This window comes from Sus scrofa, chromosome 18 (genome assembly GCF_054392235.1).
Source record: "Sus scrofa isolate SSC_HxYL_T2T_F1_AM1 chromosome 18, Sscrofa_HxYL_maternal_Yorkshire_Landrace_v2.0, whole genome shotgun sequence".
Classification (NCBI taxonomy): domain Eukaryota; kingdom Metazoa; phylum Chordata; class Mammalia; order Artiodactyla; family Suidae; genus Sus; species Sus scrofa.
The window spans coordinates 48052120-48072044 of record NC_139400.1 but is presented as its reverse complement, the minus strand read 5'-3'; the positions used below and the strand labels follow the sequence as shown (position 1 = coordinate 48072044).

Here is a 19925-nt window from a genome sequence, read left to right as displayed (position 1 = left end):
GAAACGAAACAGCAACCACAAGCTTGAAGGTCCAGACTTCACCCTCAAAGTGATGCTTTTCTGAGGATAGAGGTGAGGGGGTGTTGGAAAGGAGGTCTGCTATCAGCTGCTTTAAGTCTGCACATAACGCAGAGAAGATTCTTTAATATGGCTATGCTACTTCTTTTCTGCTTTGTGTGTAAGAACAAATAAATAAAACCCACCGAATTAAAAGATTTAGCTGTTCAAAAGAAGGGGAATAGAGGTAAGGAGTTGGGATTAATCTTAACCTTGTAATTGATATTTACAATGCGATTCCAGATGACATTGTAGGAAAAAGGTGTTAGAAAAGAAACATTCAATATCAGGAAAACATTGTTTCAGATAATAAGCCCCATTCCTACATTTTAAAAAACACAGTGGAAGCTGTCACTGCTTCCACGGTTGGATAAAGAAGGAAACTGAGAAGCTGATAACAAAATGAGCACAGAACATTGTCTCAGAACCCATAGGAAAAAGATAAAGGTAGAAATATAATAATAAGCAAAATGACAAGAGACTAGGAAAAATGAGCCAAGAGATCCGACGCACATGATATATTGGTATAGGAGGATGAAATTGAGGACAAGGAGAAGCAAAATCAAAGAAATAGTTGAATAAAAGTATCCTTAGTTGAAGAAAAATTTGAAACTACCAGGAAATGGATTGTCAAATACCAGATGACAGTAACAATAAAAAGAAAAGAAATCTTGCTTTTCAACAGAAAAGAAATCTTTCATAGAGGATAAAAACTCTCAGTATAAAACCAAAGTTCCTCTTTACTACATTGAATACTAAATGAAAGTGGAAAATTTCAGTGAGATTCTCAAGAAAAAGTTTGCATAGATTTCTCTCTCTTTTTTTTTTTAATGAAAGTGTAGTTGATTTACAATGTTGTGAGTTTGCATTGCTTTTGAGGGAAAAGAATTCTGTACTCACCACTCTATGAATAAAATCATTAAGATACTCTCAGATGTTCAAGGATGCATACCCTTCCTGAAGATGTTACCCAGGAAATCATTGTGCCACTAAAAAAATAAAAATAACTCAGGAAAAATGAGGATGTGGTATAAAACCATAGATACAAAATAATGAAACTACTTAAATCTAGACTTACTGTCCAAATAATTACTATAAATATGTTTTCTCCCATAGGAAGAAGATTTTATTTTTCTCTTTAAAAAGACATATTTTTAAATCAAAGAAAAAGTGTTGCTTTAAAACACAAAGGCCAATAAATGCATTCCCTGTTTCCACTAAAAAAACCTGAACTAAGATCTAGCAATAACCATAGTCTTTGTATTTTTAACAGTTTTAATATGATTTTGCAACCTGGTAAAAGTACAAAAATATTTTTTTAAATAGTAAATAATAATAATATGATTGTTCATAAAGCTGATCTGGATATAAGATCCCAGATTATCCTAATGAACATTACTAGCAGGGGAAGGGAAGAGATAAATTGTGGACATATCCTACAGTTTGCAGTTTGCCTAGTGGACACCAGTGGATACTATTTCTAATCACCATACGGAAAACAGGCTAAAAGGATTTGATTTCTTATTGAAATAGAAACATCAAGAGGCTAATTTGAGGATAGCTAATATGTAAATATAAAAGGATGCTAGGAAAAATCACCTATGTGATATAACAAAAGCTGTTTAATTAGAAACATTCAAGCCTGATATCCTGTCATTATAGTGGATCTTATCTTTAATGGCCAAAGTCAAGTATTAAAAATGACGTTGATTTTGACTGAAGTGTTGGGTGAGTGAAGCTTCAAGGGGGTACATGGCGGTCACTCTTGACATGAGTGTCCGTGCAATATGGGCTCTGGAACATGTTGGTTCTTCTCAGATCTGCTCCCTTACTGTCTCCTGTGAGCCAGTGAGAAGCCCTGTTCTAGAACTGTGTATTATCAAATTCATCATTACAAAGACATTTTCTTGCTCTTAAAAAAAAACCGGACACTCAACAGGGAAATAAGGGTGTGCAAGTAATATTTGGTGGACATTACTGTGTTGCAGCAAAATTGCTATATGTTCTTTTTAACTACACAAATCATACTCATCTTTTTCAATTAAAAGGGTTTAAAGTCATCTTGACATTTCTTCCTTTAAATGTAAAGATGGACTCGAGTTTCCTGAGAAGGAGGAAAGTGGATGTGATACTCTCTGTATCATCACAAGATAGAATTCTGACACATCAGGATGGTTAGGATGGTGGGGGGGCTCCAGGCAAAAGAAAGAAGCCTTTTGACAGAGAAGTTAGGGCAATTTTATGAGAAAGCAATATTTGGGTGGAAACTTAAGTGAGAATAAATATTTCAAGGAGAAGCTTTTCAGGGAGAACTCCCTGTTAATATAAAAACCCAAGGCAGAAATGAGCCTCAACTGTCCCAGGAAAATTAAGACAGCCACGACAGCTGGGAGCACAGAGAGTGATGGGGAAGGTATTCCAGGTGAGGTCTGGGAATTAGGCAGGAACAAGATCAGGGAGGACTTGCAGGCCATGCTAAGGGGTATGAATTTTATGCTGAGGATAAAGGAATGTCATTAAAGAATTTTACACTGGGAAGTAAAATTTCCTTATTTATATTCACAAAATTACTCTGATACATAATAATGAATTCCAGGGGCAAGAGATATGCAAAAAACCCAGTGAAGAGGTTATAGCTGTGAAGCAAGCCACTGAGGATACAAGAGGTAAATGCTGAGGAACTGATGGGTGATTTATATTAATATTCCTATCATTATTGTTATTATTCCAGAGAAGATATTGAATTTTATGAAATATATCTTAAGAATTAATGGGAATAATATTATGATTTTTCCCTTTTGATTATTAAAAGGTATTTTATATTAATAAATTTTGCATTTCTGGAATTGTAGTTACTTGGTCTTGCTCTGTTAATTCCTTTAGAATGCTACTATATTTTCTTTGCTTAATAATTTGCTTATTGATTTTTACAGTGATAGCTATAATTACAATTGACTTATAATTTTATCTTTATAGCATTTTGAAGTAGAATTCATGTGCTTTTAAGAATTTAGAAAACTTTCATTTAAAATATTTTATATAGCTTTAAGTAATCAATTTGCTCAATAGTATTTGGTAGAATTCCCTTGTGAAGTTATTGAACCTAGTGCTTTCTGTTTAAGTATTGCTCAATGACAGCTTTTAAAATTTGTGTGGAATTAGTTTCTCCAGGATTATTTTTATGTCTTCCTAGTCAATTTTACTAATTTATGTGTTCCTAGATATGTATCATTTTTAGCTAGGTTCTCAAACTTATTGCATAAAGTTAGGCAGAATAGCTTCTTTTTATTTTAATTTCCTCTATATTTTTAGATATTTATTATCCCATCTTATATTTTATGTTTTATGTCTTTTATTATTTTAATTTTTTCATAACTAGCTCTAAGAATATGTATTTGTTCTACCTTTCTTCTGTATTCTAATGCTTTATTTCCTTTTTATACTTTAGTAAATCCAGTATTTAGCTTTCCTTGAATTTTTCTATTATCTTTAACTTGTTGCTTTTGGTTTAAATTCATATATTTTCATTATTTTATAGTTATTAGTACAAGTACTTAATATCCCTAATTTTTCTCTAAACATTGTTTAACCTGTACCCATACCTTCTAATGTGGGATGTTATTTTACTAACATTTCTTTAAATATTCTGACTTTTTAATTGAATGTTTCTTTAGCAAAAAGTTCTTGGCAAAATTTTAAAATTTCAGGATATATTCTTTTAATTTCCAGGTGTTAGTTTAATTTTTCAGGGATTCTGATTTTGACTTTTTCTCTATTACAGTTCTTATTTTCTAGTTTTGTTGAGTTATGATCAGAGAATATTGTCTGTACCTTTTCTACTCTGAGGAGTTAATTGATGTTTCATCTGTGGTCTAATACAGGGTCACTTTTTAGGACTGTTTCATGGACTCTTTTCTGGTTTAGAGATTCAATGCATATTGTTGAAGAAATGTAGGTTTTTATATCCTGACCTATATTTAACCTACTTGAACTTCTGTGGACTGAGAGATGTGAATGAAAAGCTTCGCCAATAATATTTTTCTGCCAACTGCTGCTTGTAGTTTTTAAATATTTTGCCTTAGGAAGGTTGGTGCTTTGTTCTATAGCATAAGGATACTGAGAAATGTGAGGCTGTTATTATGGACTATAACTTTTACCATTATAAAGTGCTCTTCTTTTTCTCATTTAATGCCTTTGGTTTGCATTTAACCTATGAGATACTAAGATTTGGGCATTTTTCCTCTCTTTTTCTAAATCTGCATTTACTCTTTATGCCTTCGCCTATTCTTTTAATTTTTATCCTTTCGCATTCATTGCACTCGATATGCCTGTTGTGTACAGTAACCTTCATGTGTTGCTTTGTGATTCAATCTGGGAGTCTTCTTATTTTAAAATGTGCCCTATTTCACTTTTTTTGGTTTTGATTTTTGTTTTATTATCTTTCAGTTTTATGTGTATTTCTGATTATTTGAGAAGTTTGCAGTGTTTTTATTTGGACAATGTATTATCACTTGATTTTCTATTTCTGTAACTACCATCTACTAATTTTCTACTAAATAAGCAATGATGGAATTAGTATCCATTTGATTCTCCTCCTATTTCTAAAATAATTTGGAAATATCCCACTTAAAAATTTCATCTGAAGAGAAAACTTAAGATCTTTTTTCAGTCAAATATACCTAAAGTTCAATGTTATCCAAAAAAAGCACAAATCTTTAAAAAAAATATGTCTTTAAGAGGAGTAGAGAAGTGACTTTCCTAAACATGCTGCATTGGGAACACACAAGCTAGTTAGGATCTTCAAGTCCAAAATTTCCATCCCTTGTTTCAGATACATCTTTGCCAAAGTATCCCTGGGCTGCAAATTCAGTTAAGCTCAATCCTTTCTGGGTAATAACCTAGCACTTAATGATTTTTAAATTAATGACTTTTCTGTAATTTACAAGAATAAAAAGACTTTGTGATAGAAGAGTGTTAAGAAATAAAGATTGAAATTAAATGGAAAATTTCCACTCACATCTTCATTTTCTCATTTCTCCAGTGAACACGTAGTGATTGCTGGTTTAGAAATTTATCTGAATATCATTGAGTGAATATAGAAGTTACAAATTGGAATAAATGAATAATCCTACATAAACAGTAATATGTATAATATCAATATAGTATAATAACCAGCACTTACTGAGCACTTTCTGTGGATTGTCTTTTTTAAAATGTAAATCAGTCTTATTAGCGAGGTCCTATTAGCATCCCTACTTCTGAGAGAAATGAAGCTTAGAGTAATTAAGTAGCTTTATTGGTAACATGTTTACAAGCAAAGCTGTCTGAACTTTGCATTTTATAATTCTCTATTTGACGTCTTACAATTTGTATCATAATTATAATAAAAACTAAAACCAAAAAAGTCTTTTGAGACATTTGCAAAAGCAACCATTTTATTACCAAATGTAGAGTCACTTAATAATTCTTTCCATTTATGCTCCCTTCCCCAAACTCACTCTCTAACAATAAAACATATAGTAGGAATCTTGCCAGCATAGTCTTTGTTTGAGAGCTCAGCGTTCCAGCTCCAATGGTCCATTGTTCCAGGACTAACTCTTTTCCTCTTTGATGGAGATTTGAATGAATCATTGGGAATTCTCCAGCGATGGCTTTTAGTGGTGAACACTTGGCAGCTGTGTCTTTAGTCACAAAGTTGCCTTTGGGCTGCTTGTATTCCCAGCTGAGCTGAAGTCCCTCTGCATATTCCCTAAGCTCATAATGATGGTATTTTGCAGGAAGGAGACTGACTTTAGCATTTCTTCAAAATATTTGTACTGAAGTTTATTACTAGCTCACTGGACACACTTATAACTATTTCTTTGACTGTCATGTATGATGTGGTTTAAAACAGACATTTCTTCCTTCTTTATGAATCTACCATATTTTTTTACTTCCCCTGTGGAACATCTGTAGACACTGTACCTTTAAATATACATCTCCCAGTTCTCCTAGCCACACTTTTGGGTATATTCCCATTCTCTCAGAACAGGGTCTGAGGTAAGGATGGAGTTGTCAGGTCTCTAGGAAGACCAATCTGATTGTTCCTTCCGTGGAGGTGGTTGTGGGGGAAGAGTACACATACACATGGTGGATATTTTTACCTCGATGTAAAAATATGCGTGCCAAGTTCAGATTTGCTTGATCAGATGACATGATTATCCTGATAACTAATAGCTCAGCCAGCCACAGAAATATACAGAGATGTGAGCCTCTCCTGGTTTGGGAGGGAAATGTTTTTGATACCAGAATGGGAATACTAGTTCGAAATTCTTCAAAAACTTTGAGAAGAGGGTTAAAAATCTCCAAATATAACTGTGGATTTGTCTAATTCTCCTATAGTTATGTATTTCAAAGCTCTGTAATGAGGTGCATAACATTCAGGATTTTTAGGTCTTCTTGATGAATGGACCTTTTTATCCTTATGAAACATTGTTCTTTATCTCCAGTAACACACTCTTTTTATTGAAATATATTCTGCCTGATGTTAATATATAATGTCCCCAGTTTATATTTGAATAATATTTGCATGCACATTATCTAGTTCCACCCTTTTACTTTTAAGCTCTCTGTATCTTTGTTGTTAGATTGTGTCTATTGAAGATTGCATATACGGATCTCTCTTTTTTTATACAATCTGGCAATCTTTGTATTTTAATTGATTATTTATTCACTATACATCTAATGTAACTATTAATAAGATTGAGTTAAAGTGCACCATTGTACTATTTTTTCTATTTAGCTTTTTCTACTTTACTTAATTCTCTACTTTTAAAAAATTAACTATTTCTTAGTATTCCATTTGATCTCCTCTGTTTTTTAACTATTTCTTTTTGTGTTCTGTTTATCTTTAGTGACTGCCCTAGAAGATACAACAAGAATTTTAACCTACCACAATCTGACTCAATTTGAAGTCAGATTTCATGCCACTTCATGAAGTGGATTTCATGCCACTTCATGAAATCCTTACAACAGCATGTTTCCTTCTGCTTTCTCTCTTCCTTCGGTTTAATTTCCATACATCTTACATCTACGTATGTCATAGACCCTCAAATTCATTGCTATTATTTTTGCCTCAAAGAAACAGTTGTCTTCAAGAAATATATTAATGAGGAAAAATCATATTTATAATTAGTGCTCTTTTTTATTTTTTATTTTTTTGATATTTTTAAAAATGTGGATCACAGTTTCCATGTCACGTCATTTCCTCTTGGCCTCAAGAACTTCCTTTAAAATTTCTTTTAACCCAGGTTTGATGGTAATGAGTGCTTTTATATTTGTTTATCTAAAAATGTGCTTCTCCTTTATATTTGAAGACTTATTTACAGGGAGAATATAAAATTCTAGGTTGACAGCTTTTTTTAATCCTATTTCTTTCAGTACTTTTAAGATGTCATTTCATTATCTATTGACTTGACTTCTGATGAGAAGTCATCAGTATTTCTTATCATATGTCCTCATACGTAATGTCTCTTTTCCTCTGGCCATTTTTAAGATGTTCTTTTCTTTTTTGAGAATTTATGTTATCTTTTATTTTGAATAAGTTGCCTATGATATGCCTAGGTATGAAATGAGAAAGAGAAAGAGAAATTACTGTTAAAATGTGTGTATATTTATTTATCCTGCTTGGTAATCAATGGACACTTTGGTTCTGTGGATTGATATTTATCATCAGTTTTAGGAAAATTGGAGCCATTATTTTTTCAATAATATTTCTGCTTAATTTATCTTCCTCTTCTTCATAGACTGTCCATTTCCCAGATATCATTTAACCTCTGTGTACTGTTTTCAGACTTTTTTTTTTCTCTCCGTGGCTTCATTTTGAATTGACTTCCATAAATCAATCATTGTTGTTGTTGTTGTTTTCTTTTTAGGGCCACATCTTGGCATATGGCAGTTCCTGGGCTAGGGATTGAATCGAAACTACAGCTGCTGGTCTGCACCACAGCCACAGGAAAACCTGATCTGAGCTGCATCTTCCGCCTACACCACAGCTTGTGGCAATGCCAGATCCTTAAGCCACCTAGTGAGGCAAGGGATTGAACCTGCATCCTAAACCCACTACGTTGGGTTCGTAACTCACTGAGCCACAGTGGGAATACTTGTAAATTGGTGTTTAAGTGGCTGGTTTTTCTTCTGCAGTGGCCAATACATTGATTCAACATTTATGTCAAATTTGTTCTTTTTCTGTTGCTTCTTTTTTTCCTTCTGGTTAAGGAATATCCTTTCCTGTCTCTTCACTGTCTACTAATTTTTTAACTTAATGCTGCACAAGTGGATGCTACATGGTAGAAGATTGGATTTTGTTGTCTTTTCATCCTATCAAGGATTAATTTGGGGCTGCATCTGGGGCTAAGTTTTTTAAGTCGGCCCTATAATAAAGTCTACTTTACTGTAGGGTTGAATTAGACTTACTCCTAGGAGTAATATTTTTGGTTCTTAATTCTCAGGTGTTCAAAAAAGTGTCACCATTTTGGCTGGTCAAAACTCCCAAGTTTTTTCAAGATACCTCTAGTATCTCCATGAATCTCACAGTCCAAAAATATCAGCATTCTGCCAGGCCTTATGGAGTCTTTTATTTCACATAGCTAAGTATTTGGCCAAAGCCTTAAAGGATCTCTATGGATTTCTTAAGGTCCTCTCTTTGTTGTCACCTTCTTTGCTGTACATTGTACTGACATCTTCAGTCAACTCCAAATCTGTCACTCCAGTATCTGTTTCCTCTGCCCAGTAAGCTTGCTGCTCTCTGGGAAACACTTTTCACTGTGGGAAAATAGCCACTTTGTGTATTGTCGGTAGAAGTATATGTTGATAATTCACATGGGGTGCAATTTTACAAATCCATTAACCTTAAAAATGCAAATATCCTTTGACCCTACAGTTTCACCACTGGAAGGAAGGAAGTTAGGAAGGAAGAAAAGAAAAAAGAGAGAAAGAGAAAGGGAGGCAAGGAAGCAAGCAAGAAGCAAAAAATAAGAGATTCTCAGCACTCATGAATAATTAGGAAAGTGTCGACTGAAATCATAATGATATACCACTGCATACTTACTTTTCTAAATGTATGCAGAAATTTTAATTGTAAAAGTTCAAACCGAAAACAACCCAGATTTTCATTACAAGTGAATGGTACACAAAATTGGTATATCCATGTAATGGAATACTACTTAGCAATAAAATAGAATGAACCACTGATACATATAACAATACAGATGCATCCTAAAATAATCAATAAGTGAAATAAAGGACAATTTTTTTGGAATTTATGATTCTGCTTATATAAAATTCTAGGAAATACAAACTAATATACCATGACAGAAACTAGACCATCGTTTTCCTGAGGAATGGGATTACCTTAATATGGGCAGAATGGATGGATTTCAAGGGAGGACAAAGAAACTTTTGGAGTAATAGCGATATTATCTATAATGTAGTGATGGTTTTATGGGTGCAAATATTTGTCAAAATTTATCAAAGTGTACACTTTAAACTCATGTGATTTATTATATTACAATCATATGACAATAAATCTGCTAAAACAACACTATTAAGAAATGAGTAGACAGCAGTTCCCACTGTGGTGCAACAGGATTGGTGGCATCTTGGGAGTGCTGAGATGTGGGTTGTTTTCCGATCAGGCACAGTGGGTTAAGGATCTGGCATTGCCACAGCTGTGGCTTGGGTCGCAGCTACAGCTTGGATCTGATCCCTGGCCTGGGAACTCCAAAAATAAAAAAATAAATAAATAAAAAACAATGAATAGGAAATGAAACACAGAAAATATCTCAAATGTGTATATCTGGCAAAGGATTTTTTAACCAGCATATATTTAGTTTAAAATCTCCTTCAAAAAACAAAAAAAAAAAGTTAAAGAAGTCTTTTTGTTTGTTTGTTTTGTTTTGTTTTTAAGGACTGCACCCACAGCATATGGAGGTTCCCAGGCTAGGGATCAAATCAGAGCTGTAGCTGCTGGCCTACACCACAGCCACAGCAGCACCAGGTCTGAACCGAGTCTGTGACCTACACCATAGCTCATGGCAGTGCTGGATCCTTAGTCCACTGATTGAGGCCAGGGATCAAACCCAAGTCCTCACAGATACTAGTTGGGTTTGTTACCACTGAGTCACATTGGGAACTCCAGAAATGCTAATTAAAACCACAACACATACGGCTATATACCCAGTACAATGACTACGATAAAAACACTAACAATCCAAAGTTCCCTTGTGATGCACATGAAGTATCCAGTATTTTCACTAAAGAGTCCCAGGTTGCTGCTGTAGTACATGTTCGATCCCTGGCCCAGGAACTTCCACATGCCACAGGCTTGGCAAAACAAACAAACAGAAAACACTGACAATCCAATGTTAGGAAAAATATGTACTGGAAATAGTAAGAAAAAAAAATAGTAAAAAAAGTAAATGGTTTATTCTCTTAGTATGAACATATGCATAACTGATATATTTGAGAAAATTTGGACATTTTCTTTATTTTTTCTTTTTTGTCATTAAAGTATAACTGACATTTAACATTATTAGGTTCAGGTGTTCAACATAATGATTTGATATTTCTATATATAGTAAAATCACCACGATAACTCTAGCTAGTATATATTACAACACAGTTATAATTTTTTTTCTTGTGTTGAGAACTTTAAAGACTTATTCTCTTAGTAGCTTTCAAATATACTATATTTGGAACTAGTATTATTAACTATAGTTTCCAGGCTATACATTACATACTCATGACATTTATTTTATAAATGGAAGTCATTTTGCCAACTTGCACCCATTTTACCCATCCCTGCTCCCCAGCTTCTCACCCCTACCCCTACCACTGGCAACTACCAGTCTGTTCTCTGCATGTATGAGTTTGTTTTGTTTTTTATATTCCATATGTATGTGAGATTATACAGTATTTGTCTTTGATTTTAAAAAAAATTTTACTGTCGTTGCCCCAATACAATTTTTTTCTACTGTACAACAACATGGTGACCCAGTTACACATACATGTATACATTCTTTTTTCTCACATTATCATGCTCCATCATAAGTGACTAGACATTGTTCTCAGTGCTACACAGCAGGATCTCATTGCTAATCCATTCCAAAAGCAATAGTTTGCATCTATTAACCCCAAGCTCCCAATCTGTCCCAGTCTCTCCCCCTCCCCCTTGGCAACCACAAGTCTGTTCTCCAAGTCCATGATTTTCTTTTTTGTGGATAAGTTCATTTGTGCCATATATTAGATACCAGATATAAGTGATATCATATGGTATTTGTCTTTATCTTTCTGACTTAACTCACTCAGTATGAGAGTTGGGCAGCAAGAGAAAAACAAAGCATTAATTATAAAGGCACCCCCATAAGGCTATCAGCTGATTTCTCTACAGAAACACTACAGGCCAGAAGGAAGTGGCAAATTATATTTAAAGTGCTGAAAGGAAAACATTTGCAACCTAAAATACTCTATCCGGCAAGAATATCATTTAAAATAGAAGGGCAAATAAAGGATTTCCCCAACAAACAAAAGCTAAAAGAGTACAGCAATACTACACCAATTCTAAAACAAATACTGAAAGTCTTTGTCTGATTTATTTCACTTACCATAATGCCCTCGAGGTCCACCCATGGTGCAAATGGCAAGATTTCCTTATTTATGGCTGAATAATATCCCACCCATGGCAATTTTATCACAATACTCTAGGACTGGAAACAACGCAAATACCTATCTGCAGGAGATCGAATAAACAAATTGTGATACATTCATTCAATGAAATATTACTCAGCAAGAAACAGGAGTTTGCTACTGAAACATGCAATAACTTGAATGAATCTCCAAAACATGCTGAGCCCGAGAAGCTAGACATAAGAGTTTATACTGTTAGGTTTTATTTAAATGAAGTGCTGGAAAAGGCAAAACTTGTCTACAGTACTAGAAATAAAAAAGCGGCTACTTCTAATGAGTATGGGACAGGCAATTGACTGAGAAATTTAGGAGGGCGATGGACCGGCATTTTCTATATCTCGTTTAGGGTAGTGTTGCATGAGTGTATACAATTGTTAAAACTCACCAAACTGCATGTAAATTAGACCTCAAGTAAAAGAAAGAAGGAAAATCAGTGAGTTGATTTCAAAATAGTAATAAGACAAAAGAATAACCTGAGAAGAAATGTGTTTTTAGGTTGTGCCCTAAATGAAATAAATGGCCACTGAGAAGCCGTAGCAATCAATTCAAAGTCCAGCCAAACTATCATTCAAACAGATAAAGGCTTTTTGAGATATGAAGTGACTCAGAAGTGTTTTTCTTCCCCACATACCTTATTGGGAAGCTGATTAAAATATGCTCTAGCAAAATAAGAACATAATGAAGAAAGAGAAAGACATGCATCTTGATAAAAATAGTGAATTCCAAGTAGGAGGACAGTAGAAGAAAGCTCCCAAATTAACAGTTTTAGGACACTTAGAGAGTGGTTTATACAGACTGGAGGTTGAGGAGAGAGAATTCCAACAGGAGAGTGTCTGGAAAAGAGGTGGATTCTTGAGACATATAATCATTTAGAACAACTTAAGGAGCTGAGAGATATTGTGTGCAAAAAAAAAAAAAAAAAAAGCCATCAATCTTAGACTTTAAGGAATATAGCACCTTTGTGCCCAAATAAAGAATTTGGAATGGAGATATTCTCAGAGGAGGCATGGAGTCCCTTAAAGGCAGGTTGAACAGTAAACAACTGCCGCAGTGCTTGTGGCATTTAAAATAATTTCCCCCTTAATTTTAGAAGGATCCTCTAGAATCGAATAGTTCTATTGTTTAAAATAAATAACTGAAATTCAGCAACTACTTCTCACATCAACTTCTTTTCCTTCTGTTTGATTCATATAAAAGTAAATTTCATACCTTCTTACCGAAAATATTATGTTATGTAAAGTGTTATCCCATTGTCACAAAAATCACTTCTCTGGCTATTTATCTAACCGTATTTCTTCCTGTGTGCATATATGCACAGAGAGCTGCCTGGAATCATGCTTATCTAATGCTCATTATATTTCTCAGTGGAATTTAGGTGACTTTTTTTAACTCTCATTCTTACACATTTTTATGATTGGATTTGTACCCCAAAAAGGTATCATTTCTATAAAGACAATAAAGAAGAAAGCTTTAATAAAGGAATCTGCACCAAAATGTGAGAAATGTATTATAGCTTAAGGCTACATAGGATGCTAACATTTTAGCAGGGCTAATTCAAAAGCCCGTCTGCACAAAGTAGAAGCATGAGAGCTAGCAGGCTGCTCATCCATCTTTTCTGCTGTAGTGCCTCAAAGGCCTGGTGAGTGCCTTTGCAGCTGTATGGCCTCTTCTCCGCCTCATTCTTGATGCCTTTTCTTGGAGGAAGTTGTCATGACCACAGACCAGTGCAGCCAGTGTGCTTGGTGCAACAGAAACAACTGCTTGGTTGTTTTGCTTTCAATTCAAGTAGAATTCAGAGAGATACAGTAAACTATTTAGAGGAGCGGAAGCAAAAAGACCTATGTCAGTTATTATTCAAACAGGACTTAGATAACCATAAGAATAAATTAGGGATAATCACAGAAGAAAATTAAATCCAAAAAAAGAAGAAAAGAAATGCAAACAAAGAGGGACAATGATGTCACAAACATATCCCTATTCATTCAACGTGTTCCATCCTTATTTATCAACTATTAGCTTTTCTGACACTGTGCCTGCAGCTAGGTGTGTAGGGTAAACAGAGGAGACCTGTTTCTTGCCTACTTGTCACTTCATTTTAGTGGGGAGAGAGCAAATAATCAAGAAAATAATTGAAAGTTGTGGTCAGTGCTTTAAAAGAAACGGCAGTTGAGATTAAAAAAATAATAACACGGTGGTCAGAGAAGATCTGCTGGGAAGAGATAATCATTAAAGATGAGAATTATGGAGTGAGAAGGACACTTTTCACCTGTGCTGTTGGCACATGTGTCCAGTGACAGGGCCTTGCTCACCTACCTTCTCTGTAGGTTAAGCATTAACCAGACCAAAGGTTTGAACCTTAAACAAAATGTAAACTTTAATAAGACAGTACAATAAGATGGAAACTCCCCTAATTTTCCTTTGAAGCTTTTGGGCCCAGCTATAGTTGGCAACATAGAACACCATCACCCTCATCAGAGAGAATATTCTAAATTGCTTACTTCACTTCACCTTTTCAGAAGTTCCCAAACCTGGCTGCTCATCGTAATTACCTAGGAGAGCTCCTTAAGTGACAGGTTCTCCAGCCTTACCTTTACTTAAGTACCTGGGCACAGAACCAAGAAATATACATTTTAAACCCAGTTCCCATGCATTCTGAAATGAATGGTCCACTGGGAACTGGGTTTGGGGAACCACTGTTCCTACTGGGATGGCCCAGGGAGTGAGACCCTGTTATAGTCATGTTTTTATACCCACCCCCTGACCTAGTGCATGGAACATGGGAAACCCCACAAGTGCTTTTTGTCCTGAACTGAACTGATAAATGCACATCGAAGTACAGCCCAGATGCGAACACCTGTAAGAATCAGTCACACTGACTAAGGGGCATTTAAGTAATGTTTCAAAAGATAAGTAGAAGATTTGCAAAGCAAATTTGGGTTGGAGGATAAAGACCTTCCCAAATAAGACGTTCTTACAAATAAGAGATATGGAAGCAGGTGGGCAATAGGGGCTGAGGCTGGGCTCTTGGGGATGCTCTGCCCTGCTCTCTCTCATACAGGAGCCCACTCAGCCAGGAGGTCCCTGGGTCCAGCCACAGGGTTGATTGTAGGAGGCCTGTAATCTGTATCTCTTTGATATCTTCAAGCCTCTGACATTGCCAGGGACAAGTGACACTTTCTAACTGCAAAACCTTTTCTCTTAGTGGCTCTCCAAGCTCCATCTCCCCCACTTGTTGCCTGTCCTTTCCCTATTCTCTGACTTTTCTGTTCTTCCTTGTGGAGCTCAGAGTCAGTCTCTTGTGTACCTTGCTCTCCATGGTCCTTTTCTGTAAATTTCAGCTCAGCTCGAGAGGGAAGGTGGGGAAAGGGGAGAGGATTGTGAAAAGGGAAGGGAGAAGGAGGAAAGGAGGGAGGGAGTGGAAGGAAGGTGAGGACTGAACCTTTCTCGGGCATCTATTCTAGGCAAAGTGCTTTCCTATAGGGTATTTTGTTTATGACAAGCTGGTGAAATAGCTCTTTCTAGCAATACTTTGTTCATGTGCAAACCAGGTTAATAATGTGTCCAATATCACAGAAGGATCTGCTTCCCCTGTGTAGACGCCTGCTAAAATGGCTTGCCCCAGATAGACACTATTTCAGTAATCATCTTGGGTTATGTGGTAAGAGGTGGATTGGCATTTTCTTGTTACCAGCACTAATTTTTAAATGCTAATATTCCATTGTCTTAGAAGGCAAGATTGCAAGGGAAACATTTTCAGGGCTGGTTCCTTGTTGATAAGCATACCCAAGGAAACATTTAAAGGCTTTTCTGTCTCCAGAAGCAGCTGCTGTAAAGGAGAGAAGATCCCCAGTAGAGGTTTGATTCATTTCCTGGTTTGAGAGTTCGCTGTGGCTGGAGTCAGAGTTCTAGAGACATTCCTCAGAGAGCAGAGTATACTGGCTTCTACAATCTCAATCGATTATTCTTAATGCTCTTTTACAGAATGCATGTTTCTCTTTTAAAACGTTTTATTCTTCCAATTGCCTAATAAAAAACGAGGGCAGTGGGCTCGGCCAAAATATCATGTGGTGTTGAATATGGAATGACAAGACAGGCCAAAGAGTCTCTCTCCTGAGAGAATGAAAACGATAAAGAATAAACTCACACATTCTCTTCCCTCCCATTGCTTCAGCCACCACCCCTCATATTTCCATAGTGTCCTGCTTGTGACCACACAAGAATGACCATCCGATCCACTCACAATTGCTATCTACCTGCCTGTCTGACATGTACCAAGCTCTCCATAATTCTTTTTAAATTTTTTTTCCTTTCGTATCAATAATGGATCTACATTCTCTAACCCATTTCATCTCGGTAGGGTTGTGTGAGTAATTATTGGGAAGAGAAGGAAAGTGGAAATTGTATCCTTTGGTTTCTGCCCCTCTCCCCATGCTGTCTTTACCTTTCTCCAGCTGGGTACGTACAATGATGAAGCCCTGGGTGGGGGGGGTCCTTGAATCCTACATAGTGGAGAGCTGACTGTCATACAGAAAGACTAATTTCAGACCATAGTGTAAAGAAGAAACACCTTTTTTCTGTATTTTGTTTGTTAAGGTAACCCAGCACAGCCTACTCAAACTCATAGCAATAGGAACATGAGTGACAGGTTAGATTTGTGACAAATGGTATTCCTTCCTACACCAACATGGGATCTTGACATGCTGCTGGAATTCTAACCCGTTACTTTGTAAATCAGCATTAATTTGCCTCAGCTTAAAAATTTAAGTCATGGGAAGTAGTTGGAATCTTACCTAAGTTCACAAAGAGACCATTTAGTATTTTAAGTAGAGAAGCGGCAAGACTAGGTCCATAGTTTAGAATGACAAACAGAGGAAGATGAAAAGCAGGGAGTCTATGTTGAATGCTATTGTTGGAGTCTGGATTCTGGGCAGTGTAGACAGAAAGTGGCAGATGTATTCAAAATATAGTGGTGCCGTGGGTTAATCATCCGGCATTGTCACTGCAGCAGCTTGGGTCGCTGTTGCTGTGGGGGTTCAATCCCTGGCACAGGAACTTCCACATGCCACAGGCATGGGGAAAAAAAAAACCCTCACAATACATGTCTAGAAGGGAGAAGAGGAAAAGGTAGTAAAGATGGAGAAGTTAAACATTAAAGAGATGGTCGAGACACAAGACACAAGAGCCTGCTAAGGAGACTCAAAGAAAGCATCTCAAGAAGCAGGAAGAAAACACAAGGATGTTTTGCACAAGAAAGGAGCCCAGCAGAGAAACTTCCGGGAGTGGGTTATGCACAGAGACAGATAATGCTGAAGGGCAACAGAGCCAAGCACAAAAAAGTGCCCATCTGACTCAATGAATGAGAACCACACTTTGGGCAGTGGGACCAGGACTGGGGGGAGGTCCCTAACCTGCATTTTTGTAGCTTTAGAAATGGATCTAGCGTGAGCATATGAAGACAGGAAGTTTCGAAAAAATCTTTTCAGGAAGGTTAGTTATGGCAGGAAAAGTAGGGAAGTAGAGGAAAATATGAGTTGAAGGAGATACTGTGTGTGTGTGTTTTAATTTGTTTTAAATGTGAGGAGATTTTTCAGATATGAGTTGAAGGAGATACTGTGTGGGTGTGTGTGTGTGTGTGTGTGTGTGCGCGCGTGTGGTGTTTTAAATGTGAGGAGATTTTTCAGATTTTTCTGTTGTGAAGGAACACACAGAGAGAAGAGAGAATAATCAATGGAGCAAGTCTCTGATGAAAGAGCTGTAAAGGGCTATGTGATGCAGGGTGGATAGAGAAATTAACTCTGTTGGCAGGATGAGGGATACCTCTTTTATTGTAAACATGAAAAGTGAAAAAGAAGTACAGATGAAAGGAATTTATGTTTGGCAGAAACAAGGATATTTATGTTGTTGGCAGAAAAGGAAAGTGAAAATATTTATTCAGCCTATTAGAGTTTCTAATAGTTGGAGAGAAAGCAAAGTGGCCCTACATAAGGGTAATTCAGAGGCGAAATCCACATAAAAATGATCTAGGCAGGACCCAGAGTAGAATTTCAGAAATGTTGTGACCGTATGACCCAGTGGTTGAAGACATGAGCTTCGAGATCAGAGAAACAAGTTTTACTATTTAAAGTTATTAAATAGTGGCTCTGTACAGTTTGTCTGACTTGTACAGTTTGTCTGACTTTCATAGGACTCCAGTTCCTAATATCTGGAATAGGATTATGGCCACAAAACAATGACTTTGGTGTATTTCAGGTAGCACATTATTAGCCATCCAAATACTTTCAGCATTATCGTTATGATCTGTCAACAGTGTTTAAGGAACTATGGTCTTTATGAAACAAGCACAGACACACAGGGATTATGGATGACGATAGAAAAGCAAATGGAGTAGCTTCCTAGAATATTTAGGAAATGAGCACAGATTTAAACAATAAGAAAGTTGATGGATGCAGAGGACTCATATAAGTAATTGATGTTCCAGAATGAAAGATCAAAGAATAACAGAAGCCATGATCAAAGATACACATCCATTCATTTGCTATCTTTGTGAGTTTTCACACTGAACACCCACACACTTATAATCCACCCATTTTTGCTATACAAAAGCGGATTTTTTTTTTTTTTTTTTTTTTTTTTTTTTTTACTTTTACAATGTTGGAGCTGGTTACAATCAGCTCAGAGTCATATGACATAAATTTTTGCTCATATACTTTACAAGTTTTAGTGCTAGAGTTTTAATCGTTAATTATGTTTTAATTTGTGGCAAAATCATGCCACAGATACATTTTAACCATCGCTTGCCATTTGCACAGACAAAAGAACAAAACAAACCAATAAACTGGCAAAATGGCAAACACTAATTTTACCACTATTACCAAAATCCCTGTTACTTCAGGAGTTTTTTAATTTAATTGCCTAATGATAGAGGTTGTAATTATCTACAGTATGTAATTACCAACACTCATTATTGGTATTAGCAGCTTAAAACTTGAACTCTCTCTTCCATTAATAGGAGCAAAGCAGTTTTTGCAGTAGCGTTAAAGATACAATGTATGTGTGTTTTTGCCCATACAAGTAGCTAAAACTTCCACACTTGTATGGCAGGGGCTGATTTTATCAGAATATTCTGATGACCTGGAGACATCTGTATGTAATTGAAAAGGCTCCCTCCATGCAGACAAAAATCAATGACAAGGGATCCATGCTAGAGTCCATCCTGGCAATTTTTCTAATTACATAGATAAGGGAAAATTCTCAAGTGCGGAGATTTGAGGGGATGATGATATTTCAAACCTTTTGCCCAATCCCCACCTCAAGGTTGAGAAATCAGACAATGTAGACAGATGGAGAACACAAGAGCCCCAGCACTGATAAAGCTGACTGGGGGATGAAGCTGAAAGCTGGTCCCCCACAGACATCCTAAATCGTCTATTCCTCTCCACACCCCTCTCAAAACAGAAACTAAACCTGCCAACCTGGTCACGAACAGAGCTGGATGAGCTCATGAGTCCCCCCAGAGGGAGACGCCTTACACGTGGCGGAGGAAGAGAGATGAAAGAGTTCCAGTGGAAGGTCACAGGTTGGGCACCTTGGTGTTCCTGCCTGAGACTTCTCCTTCCAGAAGACTAGCCTGGGCTTTCGACAGGCTGTGTGGGGCTTAGCAGGAGGAAGCAGAAACTGCCAGTCCTCCTAAAAGCTTGCCGCAAAGCCGGCACAGCAGCACTTCTACCACATTATATTGGCGAAGCAGTCAGGCCCGTCCAGAATCAAGTGAGCAGAGGGATAAACGTCTCTGCTAGATGAAGAGCTGGCAGGAGTGTACAGGCAGGAAGGAAGTGATGGCAGTCAAGCTGCCCCACACTCTAAGGGGTCTGAGGCTACCTCACAGTTGCCTCCAAGTACCAACTTCCAGCCCATCTACATGGTCTGCATGTTTCCAGTGAGCAGCGTTGCTTTGGGGTCTGAATGCAGGGTGGAGAGGGCCCTGGCATGCTCGAGATTAATAAAATTCTCCCCAGATATGGAGTCTTACTGCTCTTCAATTTAGAGAATGACATATGAAGTTTGTTATGCTCTGGCTGTTCGTTGAAAAATGAGTCTCATGAAAGGTGAATCAGCAGAGCCTGAAGATTGTATTTGTAATAACA

At 36.6% G+C, this 19925-nt stretch overlaps 1 protein-coding gene across 7 annotated transcripts in view; it reads left to right on the top strand.

Annotated features, from left to right (window-relative positions):
- Nucleotides 1-19925, top strand: part of NPSR1 (neuropeptide S receptor 1) — a 270057-nt gene that overhangs the window by 50652 nt on the left and 199480 nt on the right. Inside the window, exon 1 of one of the 7 annotated variants that reach the window (XM_085005877.1) lies at nucleotides 2652-2723. The exons of the other annotated variants lie outside the window; for them this stretch is intronic. The gene's annotated coding sequence lies outside the window, so the exon portion shown is untranslated. Of the gene's footprint in view, nucleotides 1-2651; nucleotides 2724-19925 lie in introns of those variants that run through there. 7 annotated transcript variants of the gene reach the window in all.